We start from the raw sequence: 13697 nt of genomic DNA, 5'->3' as shown, positions 1-13697 counted from the left end.
TTGATTTCTTGATACATTACTAGGCAGAGGCCATATCACTATAGTTATGGGGGTGGGCTTTGGAGTCAGGCTGTTTAAGTATATTCTACAACTCCACTACTTATTAGTTATTTGAGTTTTGCAAGTTACATAAACTTACTGTGTCTTAATTTCTTTATCTGTGAAATGGGAATATAATAATTCCCATCTTTTAGGTCATTTTACTACTTGTATAGGAAACTGACCTCAAGCAAATTTTAATAATATAGAAAGAATTCTAAGAATATGTTACATAATAGGGCAAATAACATTGGACTATAAACTGATATATAAATATCAAATACTTAGTAAATAATGTTGAAGCCAGTGGTTTGTACAGGATTTATTAGGACTTCAAGTACTTCCTAAAAGGATTAAAATGTTTAAAGGAAAATATTTATGTCATAGAAACCCTTAGGTTTTATGTATTATATATATGTATACATATATTCTCTATATAAAGATTCATACAAGTATCATAAAATATTATGTATGTCATATATATGTTAATGTATCTGTGCACATAAATAGGTAGATAAATTAAGGGAAGATAATCCTTTCTAAAACCTTGGCTAAGAATACTCTTTGTAACCTGACAGTCAATATAAGGTTAATGATTATCATTTTCTGACCAAAACAAAAACAAACAACAGCAACCACCACCAAACCACACAAAACAATGATGAACAAACAAACAAACAAACAAACAAAAACCCACCTACCATTTTATCAGTAGTCACAGTTGTTTTGGGGAACCCTGATGTGAGAGGGTAATTTGTTTTATGAATCCTTAAATTGTCTTCAATAGAAAAAATTGTAGAAGATTCATAAGGCATTCTTTACATTGCCATTTTTAGTAGAGACCAGATAAGAGAAAGAATATTGAATGATAACTAACTTAGTGAAGAAAGGCATTTCTATAAGTAGCTAAACTAATGTTTGCCAGGTATGTAGATTTCCTGGTGAAAGGATATTGGCAGAGATCTAAGAAAAGGCTAACATGTCCCTTAAACTATCTCCTTTAAATAACAGTTGTTACATCCAGGCTGTTGCTAAGAGATGAGGAACAATCAGTTCTTGACTGAGTTGTATTCTTGCCTAGATTGAGGGCACTCCCACTTCTGTCCTTAAATTGACTCTAGGTTTAGGAGTTCATAGAGACAAAGCAAGAATTTTCCTCAGGAAACACTTTTGGATCTGCTTGAGTACCTGAAAAGCATCACATTGAGACCCTAGAATTTGGTATAGTACAACATGGTAGGGGTTATCTTCATTTGACACATGTTAAGGCTGTCTAGTATTAATTGTCCACTTTGATAAATGTGATGTTTTTGCAGATCTTGAGCAGTACTGCATCTCATTGGGCCCTCTGGGTTGACCTAACTTTAAAAGTCATCTCAGATCAACTAAATGAGTTAAATTAGGAGATGATTTTATATACTTTCAATATGATTTACTAAAACATCTACACACATCTACATTTAGAGTGATGTAAGCACAGAACATTCCATCTTGATTTGTTCGTTTAAAATTTTTTAGTGAATACTTACTATGTAAATAATTTGTTCATCAAGATAAAAGTACACATCAGTATGAATAAAAGAATGAGAGGAATGGTAATGCAGGAAAAAGTGTAGAATAAAACATTTTTACAATTTATCACATTATTAACATAAGAATAATCATTAACTATTTACCTTTTGCTAACTAAAGCATCACCAAAACTGATGATTTCGGTTAGGCATGATTATTTTAGAACTGCTCTTTATGACAACATTTAGGCACTTACAGTTAACAAGGGCAAAGCGAACTCACAAGCCCAGAAGATTTTTGAATTTACATTTGTTGCAACTGAAAACTCCCGAACTATCTAAAAAATGTCACAATTATTCAAATATAGAGCTTTTCTTAAGGTTTTTCTTTTTTTTTTATAAAAAAATATTCGTATCTGTAGAAAAGTAGAAAGACTACTACAATGAGCATTCTTTTTTTTTTTTTTTTTTTTTTATTTTATTTTTTTTTTACAATGAGCATTCTTAAACTTTATACTGTTCACCAAATTTTTTTATTTATTAATTTTAGGCTTTTACATTTTCTTTTCTTTTTTTTTTTTTTTTCTTTTCTGATTCATTTGCAAGCACATTGCAGGCTAACACTTCTAAGAACTAGGATATTCTCCAACATAACCACAATAATGTTGCACATCCAAGAAAGTAACATTAATGCAGTGGTATTATTTGATATGGTTCATATCCACACTTCCTCATGGTCCCGGTAATGCTTTTGTAGCCTTTTTTTTTTTTTTTTTTTCCTCTTTAAATAAAGGAACAAGTCAAGCATAAGGTATTGCATTCACTTGTCATATCTCTCCAGGTCTCCTTTAATTGTAAATAGTACCCTCTCGTCTTTTTGTCTTGACATTGACATCAACAATTTTAAGAGTCCTGGCCATTTGTCTCACACAGTGTCTCATAATCTTGTTTTTTTCTGATGGTGTCCTCATGATTAGATTAAGATTAGATATAGATTTTAATTATTAGAGCATTGTCCTTTTTAAAATCACTTAAGATTATAATTAGATTTGTCAGAAGTGGATACCTATCAAGTTCAAATTTTGGTGTATTAAATTCATGAAGATGTTTTTAAATTGGCTCATATTTTTAAGAGATCTAATTTGATCAGAAAGTTCTCTGAGCCATAATGATTTGTCCTGCACACAGCTATTTGGTACTAGTTGAGAAAATAGAGCTTCCTTAATCCAAGAAACCATTGCAATTTATCCATAAAGTCAACTCTGCAGATGGCCATAAATACCATTTTTTGTCAGGTAATAATCTAAAAATATTGATTACTATATCTGTGTGTAATAGTGTAGCACTGTAAAAGCAATGTATATTTTGTTAGATTGGAATTCATACTTAAAACTACGTTACTTTTTATGAAAAATATTAGAAGTCAAAACAAATTCAACTCTTCCTCATATTTCACTTTTCTCACATTTTTAAAATCAGAATATTTGTAAACACTCTAAGATATTTTGTAAATTTAAAAAAAAATAGAGGCAAATACAGGCTATTTTTTGTTTTAATTTTTGTCACTGCGCTTTAATAAAGATATGTTAGGATATTTTTAAAAAGTTTATAGAATGAAGATCTTTTTTGTTACCAACATTTTTGATTCTGTTTAAACTGAAAATTTAGCAGTTTGAGACTTGCCCCTATTTCAAGGTAGTGTGTAACAGACTCTAGAGTCAGATGCCCGTGTTTAGATCCTGAGTGTATATTTCACTAGATGTGTGATAATGGGCCTAGTTTCTTAACCTCTCTGAATTTCATTTTCTTCTTATGAAAAAAAAAGAAAGAAACTGTGGCTATTGAGTAATTGAATATAAATAAATTACTTAGAACTGACCTATTACAGTAAACACTGAATACATACTAGCTATTATTGTTGGTAGTGAATTGTCAATATTTGCAGTTACTAATGGAAATTTTTGAATTGCACTAGAGAGAACAGATTTTTAAAAGCAATTTTAAAATATTTGTGCACTCCTTCATGAAATATTTACTGAATACCCTGCATATACTAGATGTGCTACCTTCTAGAAATTTAATATTGAACAAGACACATATGGCTCTTGCCCTCATCAAGTTTATAGTCTGTGGGAGACAGACATTAAGGAAGCAGTTGCAATAAATAAAGGAAACTTTAAGTAAAAAAGTAAGTACAGAGTGTTATGGGAAAACAGAAGGTGACTTAATTCTGGCCTGTGTATTAGAATTCTTTTTAGGAGGGGTGAAAATTGAAGATGAACATGGTAGAGTTTTCCAGGCCTACATAGTCTAGGAGTCATGGGGGTCATGAGTATGGATTCTTTTTTTTTTTTTTTTTTTTGGAGGTGATGGATATGTTTATTACCTTGATCATGGAGATGGTTACCTGGATGTATGCATATACCCAAACTCGTGAAATCATATACATTACTATGTGCAGGGTGTTGTTTTTTTTTTTTTTTTTTTTTGTACAAATTATACCTCAGTAAATCTGAAAAACAAAACAAAAACAAAACAAAAAAAAACACCCATTATCCATGAGACCACTCCATAGTGCAATGTAGAGACATCTCCCAATGAGTATGGATTCTTGAATAAGATTGCCTAACTTAACCTGCCTGGCTCAGTAGTGTGCAAGATAGGTTCCCTTGAGTAAGCTGTTTGTGTTTGTCTGACTCAGTTTCTTCACTTGTAAAGTGGAGAAAGGCTAGTACAGACCTCATAGGGTTGTTCTGAGGATTAAAAGAGGTGAAAACTCAGAACCGTCCTTTGACGTTGTATGTACCCAGTGAATGTTGACCATATTATTAGAGAGGATTCAAGCTTTTACAAAGTCCTGATCACTGCAGTGTGATCATGGAAGGACCTAAAGTGTCTGACTTTATTTCTTACATGTAAATGTGACATGATCCTATGTTATGAAGTCTCTTCAGGCTTTCATCCCCTCTTCCCCCTGGAAGTGGTTACAGAGCTTTCTTTCATAATTCACATGAGTTTCATCTTCAAAACGTTAAGTCAGAATACCAAGATGAACATATTTATATTTTCCTTGATGGGTTCATAAAAATGGCATTTTTGAGAGCAAAAAATAACCTAGTCAAATTGCTGTCGTCAGGTAAATTTTAAGTGGGATTGAATGAATTAAAAATGAAGCATTGTACCAGTGTTCTTGGAAAGTTTATGGAACAAAGTCTGCTTTACTAACCTTAACAACTTAGTCATTTTCTCTGTGTGTTGCCCTCCTCCCCACATGACTCAGTAACATAGTTACATTTATTGGTTGTTTACTTACTTTTAATGCCCTTCATTCCACTAAAGTTTTTGAGGGGTGACAAAGGGAGCTCTAGAATGCATGGTTTGAATTGAAAAGAGACGTTGTGTGGTCAGAATGAGGATGAGTGGAGAAATTGTAGGGAAGTTCTGGTTTTGAACAGCCTGTTTATTGTGCCTTTTTATTAAATGAAAACACTAAAGAATGATTTAATTTGGTGCAACTGTTAAGTTCTTATTATCCTGCTCATTGATAGAATCTGATAAACTTCGATGCTTTTTTTTAAACTGTAGAATTTGTAAATATAACATTTTCTGTTGATTAAATACAAGCTGTCATGTTATGTGAGGGCTCAAAAAATAAGTCCCAAGAAGTGTTTTCAAAAGGTATTAGATATCCTCAGGTGAAAGCATGTATATTCATAAAAATTAAAAATTGTTTTACAAATGTATATTATACTTACTCTGACGCGAGCTATTTAATTGTATTCTCTGTTGTGACCTTATTTATAACCAGCTAGAATTTGAACTTTTAAAGTGTATTTTTTGTTTTGTTTTCTTTACTCTTCTTTTGTGGTGGTCTTAATTTCACTTTTGTGTATTGAATATTTTTTTGTCAAATGGCCAGTCCCATGATGGATGAACTTAACTCATACTTTGAAGACTCCTGAATTTAATTAGCAGTCTGATATTATTTAGCTCACAATACCTAATTTAAAAATTATATTTATTAAGGAAGAAAAATAAGGATAGTAAATAAAGGGGGGAACATTAACTTTTTAGCAGTTTCTAAAGTGAGTTTTACTTTTGATATTTTTGTTGTATTTCGTTTATATCATAGTCTAATGTAATGAAGTTTTGTAAGGTTTTTATAGGATTTTAAATTAGTTTATTGGTTTTACATATTTTAATGTGAGAGTAATTCATATTTAGGGGGAAATGGACCAATGTTATCTTGAGGAGCTGCTGTCTGTAGGATAATATCAGATTCTTTGCTGATAGTCTACTTTGAATTTCTATCATATCTGCTTGAAATATTACTACACTTTTAATGCTCATGTTTTCTGTTCATATTAGTCAAAGGACAGACACATATATATTTCCAGAAAAGCCGACTAATTTATCGTGATATCTATTTGGAAACTATTATAAAATTATATTTATTTGTATCAGTAAGACAGATCATTGATTATGAATAGGCAATTGTAACATAGTAGTGAGTAATAGAATTAAGACACATATAATAGATCATTTCCTTTTGGTTCTCTATTTTTAAGGTTCTAAATTTTTTTACTTATTAGCTCTTTCTTGCTACTTTATTAGCTATAGGAGCTAGGATGCTTAAAGATCATTGTCAGAAGGACAATTACATTATTATTATTATTATTATTATTATTATTATTATTACTAAAAGTCAGACAGGTGACAATGCTATCTCTTCTCTCTGCCCAGTGGCAGCCAGCATTAATTCCCTTACTTGTAAATGACTGTTTTGCTTAGGGAATGATATTAAAAAATCAAGGAAAACTGTATTGTCTTATAATAAATAAATTTACGTTTTTATATACCAATTTTAACTTAGAAATTAACTAAAATACACAGGAGCATTATTTAAAGGCTTAGAAATTCAGATGTCTAATAAGATTATTAAAGGTAAAAAGATTTACACATCTTTCCAGTGTCAGTTTGTTGGGCTTTAGTATTTAAAGAGTTCTATTTCAGTTAAAGTGTGACTTGTCAATTCCCATAAAATTCTTTGGCCACACACAAATATTGAGCTCCTTTAAGGCTAGAAAAGATAATCTATATTTCTGCCTCCAAAGGGTCTTCTGCTAGTAGATAATGAGTCTCTGAGATCACAGTTTTCTTGGTTGCTTGGACTCACTGCAGGTTCTGTGTTTTTCCTGGTGCCTGGCTCTCCTCAGACTTCTTGGCTTTCACTCAGTATTTTGGGGGACTGATTTGGTTTCCCTTCAGGTTTTGTTACCTGTTTCTCCTGGGAGTCATGCTACAACACTGTGTCCTTTCTCATTTGCCCAACGGATTTTCACTGGGGAGCTCCATGACTGTTAGATGCCCTGGTTCCGTGCTCTCCAGCGGCTCGTTGATGCTCCGATTACTTTGGAGCACATTTCACAGTCATCTAATGGACACATGTTTTGCATTCTGGAAAATGTAATCCCCTTTTGTAGACAGCCTTGATGAATTACAAGGTGAGCTGCTTTGGAGTTTGCGAGGATCCCTATGTTTTGTAGAATACATAAAACACACTTAAAATGATGTAAATAGAGTTTGGTTTTACTTGTGACTTTTTTTTTTTTTTAAGATTTTATTAATTTATTCATGAGAGACACACGGAGAGAGAGAGACAGAGACACACGCAGAGGGGGAAGCAGACTCCATGCAAGGAGCCTGATGTGGGACTTGATCCCAGGTTCCCAGGATCACACCCTGGGCTTCAGGCGGTGCTAAACCGCTGCACCACCAGGGTTGCCCTTACTTGTGACTTTTAAAGTACAAGCCACTTGTAGCCAACTACCAATAGTTCTTAAAGACCAAATGAAAAAATCAGAAGTACTGTTTTGCACATCTGTCAGAGATAGAGTTTTTACATCATAATTTTCCCCCTTTGGAACAAAATATAGACAATATAGTTTGTCATTAAACAGTGATGGAGAGTCATTTGTAGCTATTATATAGCCTGAGATGTGAAGTGAGAAAAAAGAACTACTTGTAATAATCATCATCATTTTAATAAAGTGAAGTATTTTCACTAATTATGTAAGTATATTGTTTCAGCTCTTGGGTCTTATAACTGTGCTTGTATGTATGTATATGTATATGTGCATTCATATATATGTGTGTGTGTATATATGTATATACATATATATGTATATATATACAATGAGGATGAAAGAGAATGACAGCAAGAGCGAAATTGAGAGTTCAGGAGAAAAGAAGAGAGAAGTGCCAACTTGGAGACAAATAGAGAAAGTGATGAAAAATAAAAGGGAGTGCCTTTATTAAAATACCATAAATTCTTCACAGAAGTGATATGCTTCCAGTGGAAAGGATAACCCTACTTGCCTTCACACGTAGAAGTTATCATAAAACCAAGATCCTCCCCCAAAGAGCTTATGCAGCTTATTTTAGGTGCATTTGAATAGCTACTATAATTGTTAGGGGCAGTGAAAAGGGACTCTGCTAGTTTATAAGACTTTTTGATAAAACTGATATATGTAGTCCAGACTACAGTCCTTTTAGAAAAATAAAGCCAGGAATGTCTAGTTTTTAAAATCAGGTTTTAAAATTAATTATGATTGTTCTTTGTTTTTATTTGTATTGAACAGACTCTTTGTTTCTTTTTCATTTTGGTGCTGAAGATAAGAGATAAGAATCATAGGGTCCTTTCTGGCATGCACTAGAAAGTTCTTTATCCTATTAACTAATGCAGATCTGTTTCAAGTCCTTTTGAAATAAATTTCTTGGCATCTCACTCTCTCCTGAAGTTGGTGAACCTTTTAATCCAGGTTTTTCAAAGCTGTACCCTGACAAACAGAATTCATGGATAACCTTACCCACATACTCTTGACAACTATCAAAAAGAAAAAAAAAAAAATCACTCAAATCTATCATCAAAATGATGCTTCTTTTGATAGGACAAATGGATATGGTGATGCTTTTTTTAAATTTTTTAATTTATTTATGATAGTCACAGAGAGAGAGAGAGAGAGAGAGAGGCAAGACACAGGCAGAGGGAGAAACAGGCTCCATGCACCGGGAGCCCGACGTGGGATTTGATCCCGGGTCTCCAGGATCGCGTCCTGGGCCAAAGGCAGGCGCCAAACCGCTTCGCCACCCAGGGATCCCTGGTGATGCTTTAAAGCAAAGAAATAAACTGCTATAGAAAAAAAGCGTAGTATTTTGAATATACTAAACATAACCCATAAGTTTAATTGTCTTCATTGAAACATTGATTAAAGGTAGATTAAACCTATGACTTAAGATTCTGTATCTTTATAATATTTGCTTTTCCCATGCACATGATTCCTTCTCTAAAAAACACAGCTTACTTTTATTTTTCTCTCTTTCTTCCCATTGCATGTATTGCAGGTTCTGACAAGTCCTTCAGGAAAGAAAAAAATGAAAACTCATTTAATGTAGCTTTCTTTTAATTTATTTGTTGAGAGAAACTTTCTTACAATAGCCACATACTGAATACAATACTGAGAATGCCTATATAAAGAGAATCTAGGGGTGCTTGTGTGGGTCAGTCGGTTAAGCGTCTGCCTTTGGCTCAGGTCATGATCCCAGGGACCTGGGATCAAGCCCCACATTGGCTCCCTGCTCAGTGGGGAACCTGCTTTTCCCTCTGCCACTTCCCGTGCTTGTGTTTCTCTCTCTCTCTCTCTCTCTGTCTCTCTCAAATAATAAATAAAATATTTGAAAAAAAGAATCTAAAATGTGAGGGTGAGGAATACCACTCTTGATTCACCTAAATCCAGTACTATAAAAATATGACAGTAAACAAGTATGAGCTAGTTATTAATTTAAATATCAAGTCATCTGACTGTTGTGGAACTAACACAATGATTATGGATAGAGAAAACTCTGGCATGTGTGATTTACCCTTCCTAAGCCTGTATCCTTATGAGTAGCATACAGGGCTGATAGGTGCAGCTGTAACCAGTATGACTGTGTTGGTTTTAGATAGCCAGCATCCATTCAAATTCGGTTGGCACCCTGTGATACTCCCTACTGAGATATCTTAATTATCATCCTTAACAATAGTTTATTGTAGGGATCCCTGGGTGGCGCAGCGGTTTGGCACCTGCCTTTGGCCCAGGGCGCGATCCTGGAGACCCGGGATCGAATCCCACATCGGGCTCCCGGTGCATGGAGCCTGCTTCTCCCTTTGCCTGTGTCTCTGCCTCTCTCTCTCTCTCTCTCTCTCTCTCTCTCTGTGACTATCATAAATAAATAAAAAAACAATAGTTTATTGTATTAAAAGAAAAAAAAGTATTATATATATTGTCAGAGTGAAACCTACGAATATAGCATTTGTCAGTTTGTTTCCAAGATTCACTTATTTCTAGGAAAATTGGGATAAATAAGTTTTCCATTACTTCTTAAAAAATGTTTTTGGTTTTCAAACAGATACAGTTTGGGTAAGATTATTTTTGGCATTAAATATTCACCTTGAAACACTGTATTGTGGTCATACACTTCAAAATTTTAAAACAGCATTGTAATCAGTTTCCTACATACAAAGTGCTATTCACATTTACATTTATTATTCATCTTTATATTTAACTGGACCTTGAGATGGAGTTTTCAAAATTTTTATTTCAAAAATACCTTTTCTGGCACATATAACTAAATTTCCAGTTATTTTCTTAAATCACACATGAAGGGGACACCTTAGTGGCTCATTGGTTGAGCTTCTGCCTTTGGCTCAGGGCATGATCCTGAAGTCCTGGGATGGGGTCCCATATCGGGCTCCCTGCAGGGAGCCTGCTTCTCCCTCTGCCTATGTCTCTGCCTTTCTCTCTCTGTGTCTCATGAATAAATAAATAAATAAATAAAATCTTTTTAAAAAAATTGCACATGAAGTTTCTCTTGTTGTATGAGTGGAATATTACAGAAGACTATGTCAGGGACTAACTATGAACCTCTTTACCATAATCTGAATATTAAGGAGATGCCAAAAATCACACCATTGTACCATTCAATTCAAATATAACACACATAGAATTATTGAGGCATTGTTTGCATTTTTGGCATGTGAGAGAAATTCCATGTGATTTTACCTGTATGCTAATGTATGAAATACATTTCAGTCATAACTGTGATTTGTCTCTGTATGATGAAAACAGTATATAGCGATTATAATTGCAAAATATCATGGTAATGTATTTGCAATAATTTGTGATTAATTTATTGGCATGTCATGGAAAATAACCATGACTTGTATTTTCTATTAAATTAGTTCATGATACAAAAGTAAAAGAAATTAAAAATTAAAACTCTGTGGATTTAACCTATATAAAGTTTGAACAAGCTTTTGTTTGGTTGACAATGTTGAACTATGTTGAACCATGTTGAACTATCAATTATTAGATGTCCTGAAGTTAATGGTAATAATTTGAATATCTAGAATACCTCCGTGCTATATTCAGTCTGTGAAATCCTTGTTACATTTTTTTCAAACTTGCTTTCCCTTATATTTAACATTGTAGCAAATATTACTTTATTCTCTAAGGATTATAACAAATGAAAGGATAGGATACCAACAGACTACAAGTTATAGACCTTAAAAATGTTGTAATATTTCTCCTTTGCACCTGGTTTTAATGTGTATCATTTTTACTCATCACTGAGGAGTAGCTGGTAGAAAGAGAGAAAAACATTACCTCAGCATTTTTGATGTTTTCACTAAAATTCCACATTAATTTGTCAAATTCTATAATTGTAAATGTAGCTTCAAATATTTTATTCAACATGTTTCCTCATATAATTTTTTTTGTGTAAGTCTGATTCTGGGTAAAAGAAATTGGAAAGGCTTGCCACAGCAGTTTCACAGGCTATCTTAGCCTGTAGTGACTAGAGTAGTGACTAGATAATAGGTCTAATATGAAGGAAACAATGCTAATGTGGCTTTATCTCCAATGTTAACATTCTGTCAGCTTTTTGATACTTCTGTTACCTCCATAAGCTTTTAAGATAATTGTAAAAAGTCACAAAAATACCTAAATATTTTACCTTGGTACAATTCAATAAATATTCATTGAACATTTGCTAAACGCAAAACTTTTTAAGGCGACATTTGGTGGTGGTGGGGGGGACATCTTCTCTTGACAGCCTTCATTTGGACAGAAGAAAAATTCTTGTAAACATCACAGGACTATATCATATAATAACTGCAATAGACGCTCACAAAATACTGGGGAGCTCAAAGAAGGGAAAAATACACTCAAACCATGGAGATGAAAGATTAGATAAAGGTGCCAGTTTTGAACTGGGTCCTGGAGGTTATATAGGCTCTCGGAGCACCTGGCATAGGATTGATATTGAGCATTGGCATGCCAAGACATATAATCATGCTCATTCTTGGATGTGGCCAAAATCTTGTGGGACTGAGATATAGGGTATAAAACAGGTAAGCTGAGGACAGATAGGGAAGGCTCTGAAATACAGGACTGGCTGTTATTCTGTAGACAATGGAAAAGTTTTGATTTTTGTGTTTGGTGTGGGGATTGGACAATGGGCTTTATGTTAATGTATCTTTTGGTCAAGGCACTTGTTAATTTAATAGCTTATAACTCTGCAACATCTTCATGCCCCATTGTTAAGCACAGTCTTGGTATTCAAGAGATGTGTACTAAATAAACAAACCTTAATCTGACTTGCCATTTATCATTCCATTTATCTGTTGATTCCCATTTTGTACCCTTGTCTCTAGCGACTCTATATCACTCCATACTTCTTTCATTTCTGTGCTCCCCACCGCCCCCCGCCCCCTTAGCATAACCTCACCATTTAAGTTTCCCTTGGAGTGTTGTCTGCTTTTTGAATCCTGCTTTGACTGACTGAGAGTTACTCAGTACTCAGTACTCATGTACTCCTTCCGTGACTTCCATAGGATCTTCTTTCCATCTCTGTTTATAGTGTTTCCCACAGTTGCATCTTCTCACTAGATTGTGATGTCATTAGATTGTGAGTGTATCAGCTAAGAATCATTCATTTTTATTTCCTTATACCAAGCACAATATCAACACTAAAGAAATGCTTGTTGGACTGGATTAAATTTTCAAGCAATATAGATTTAATGGCAATTGAACTTATGTGTTTTTAATGTAGGATATATGTGACACATGTTACAAATGAATGTTGCGGAAACTCTCATTTGTCTATAGGTTCTCATTTTCTCTGTAATATTAACCTGTAAAGACTGAAGTTTGAACTTCAACTATGCATATGCAGCTAAATGTGGTAAATCATAGAAGTATATGTAAGGCACAAGTGACCCATGAATGCAGGCAGATTTCCTGTTCTCTTTGTAGTCATTCAAATAGAGATAGTCTTCTGGACACAAAACCCTGGGTTTATTTTGTGGGGTGTTAATTCTGAATTTAGAGGGGAAAAATATAAGCACTGTGTGTGGGTAGAATTTTGAAAACACTATCTTTTGAAGAATCTTAGCAATATTTTTATATTCTCCGTGATATATTGATAATCAATAGTAGGTAGCATGGCATTAGACATTTTGTTCTCTTTTCTTTCTTTCTTTCTTTCTTTCTTTCTTTCTTTCTTTCTTTCTTTCTTTCTTTCTTCTTTCTTTCTTTCTTTCTTTTTCTTCATCTTTCTTTCTTCTTTCTTTCTTCCTATCAAGACTGAGCAGGAAGCTGTGTTGGCAACTACCACATTGGGTGGGATTCAGGAGGAGGTATACTAGAAAGGAATGAAAACAAAGATTGCTTTGGTCCTTTTTTAAGGAGGAACACACTAGCTGGTTTAGAGTATTATTTCTCTCTGAGAAAAGTGGGACCCCAAGGGAAAATTGTCCAGTATGTCAACCAGTCCCATTTTTTAGCCCTACAGACTGTAATCATTTCTGTATTCTTTGCCCTTAATGAAATAATTGTTAGATGCTGGAAGTTAGCGATTGTCGTTTGGATAGAATGAAGGAGTTTTACTTTGGGAAAAAATAAATTAGTAATGGAGTGGCGGGGAAGAAAAGACAGAACAGCTTTTCTGTTTTCCGGTTTGGATTCTGCTCGTGGCTTTGCTGCCTTGCCTGCAGTGATGGGTATTGCCAGAACTTAGGGAAAAACAAAGCTAAAATGGCAACATCTC

At 33.9% G+C, this 13697-nt stretch overlaps 1 protein-coding gene across 22 annotated transcripts in view; it reads left to right on the top strand.

Moving 5' to 3' along the window:
- SOX5 (SRY-box transcription factor 5) overlaps positions 1-13697 on the top strand; it is a 997462-nt gene that overhangs the window by 610291 nt on the left and 373474 nt on the right. The window contains exon 1 of one of the 22 annotated variants that reach the window (XM_038577073.1): positions 6909-7054. The exons of the other annotated variants lie outside the window; for them this stretch is intronic. The gene's annotated coding sequence lies outside the window, so the exon portion shown is untranslated. Of the gene's footprint in view, positions 1-6908; positions 7055-13697 lie in introns of those variants that run through there. 22 annotated transcript variants of the gene reach the window in all.

The sequence above is a fragment of the Canis lupus genome, chromosome 27 (assembly GCF_011100685.1).
Source record: "Canis lupus familiaris isolate Mischka breed German Shepherd chromosome 27, alternate assembly UU_Cfam_GSD_1.0, whole genome shotgun sequence".
In the NCBI taxonomy this organism is placed as follows: Eukaryota; Metazoa; Chordata; class Mammalia; order Carnivora; family Canidae; genus Canis; species Canis lupus.
This window is presented reverse-complemented; position numbering and strand designations above follow the sequence as displayed.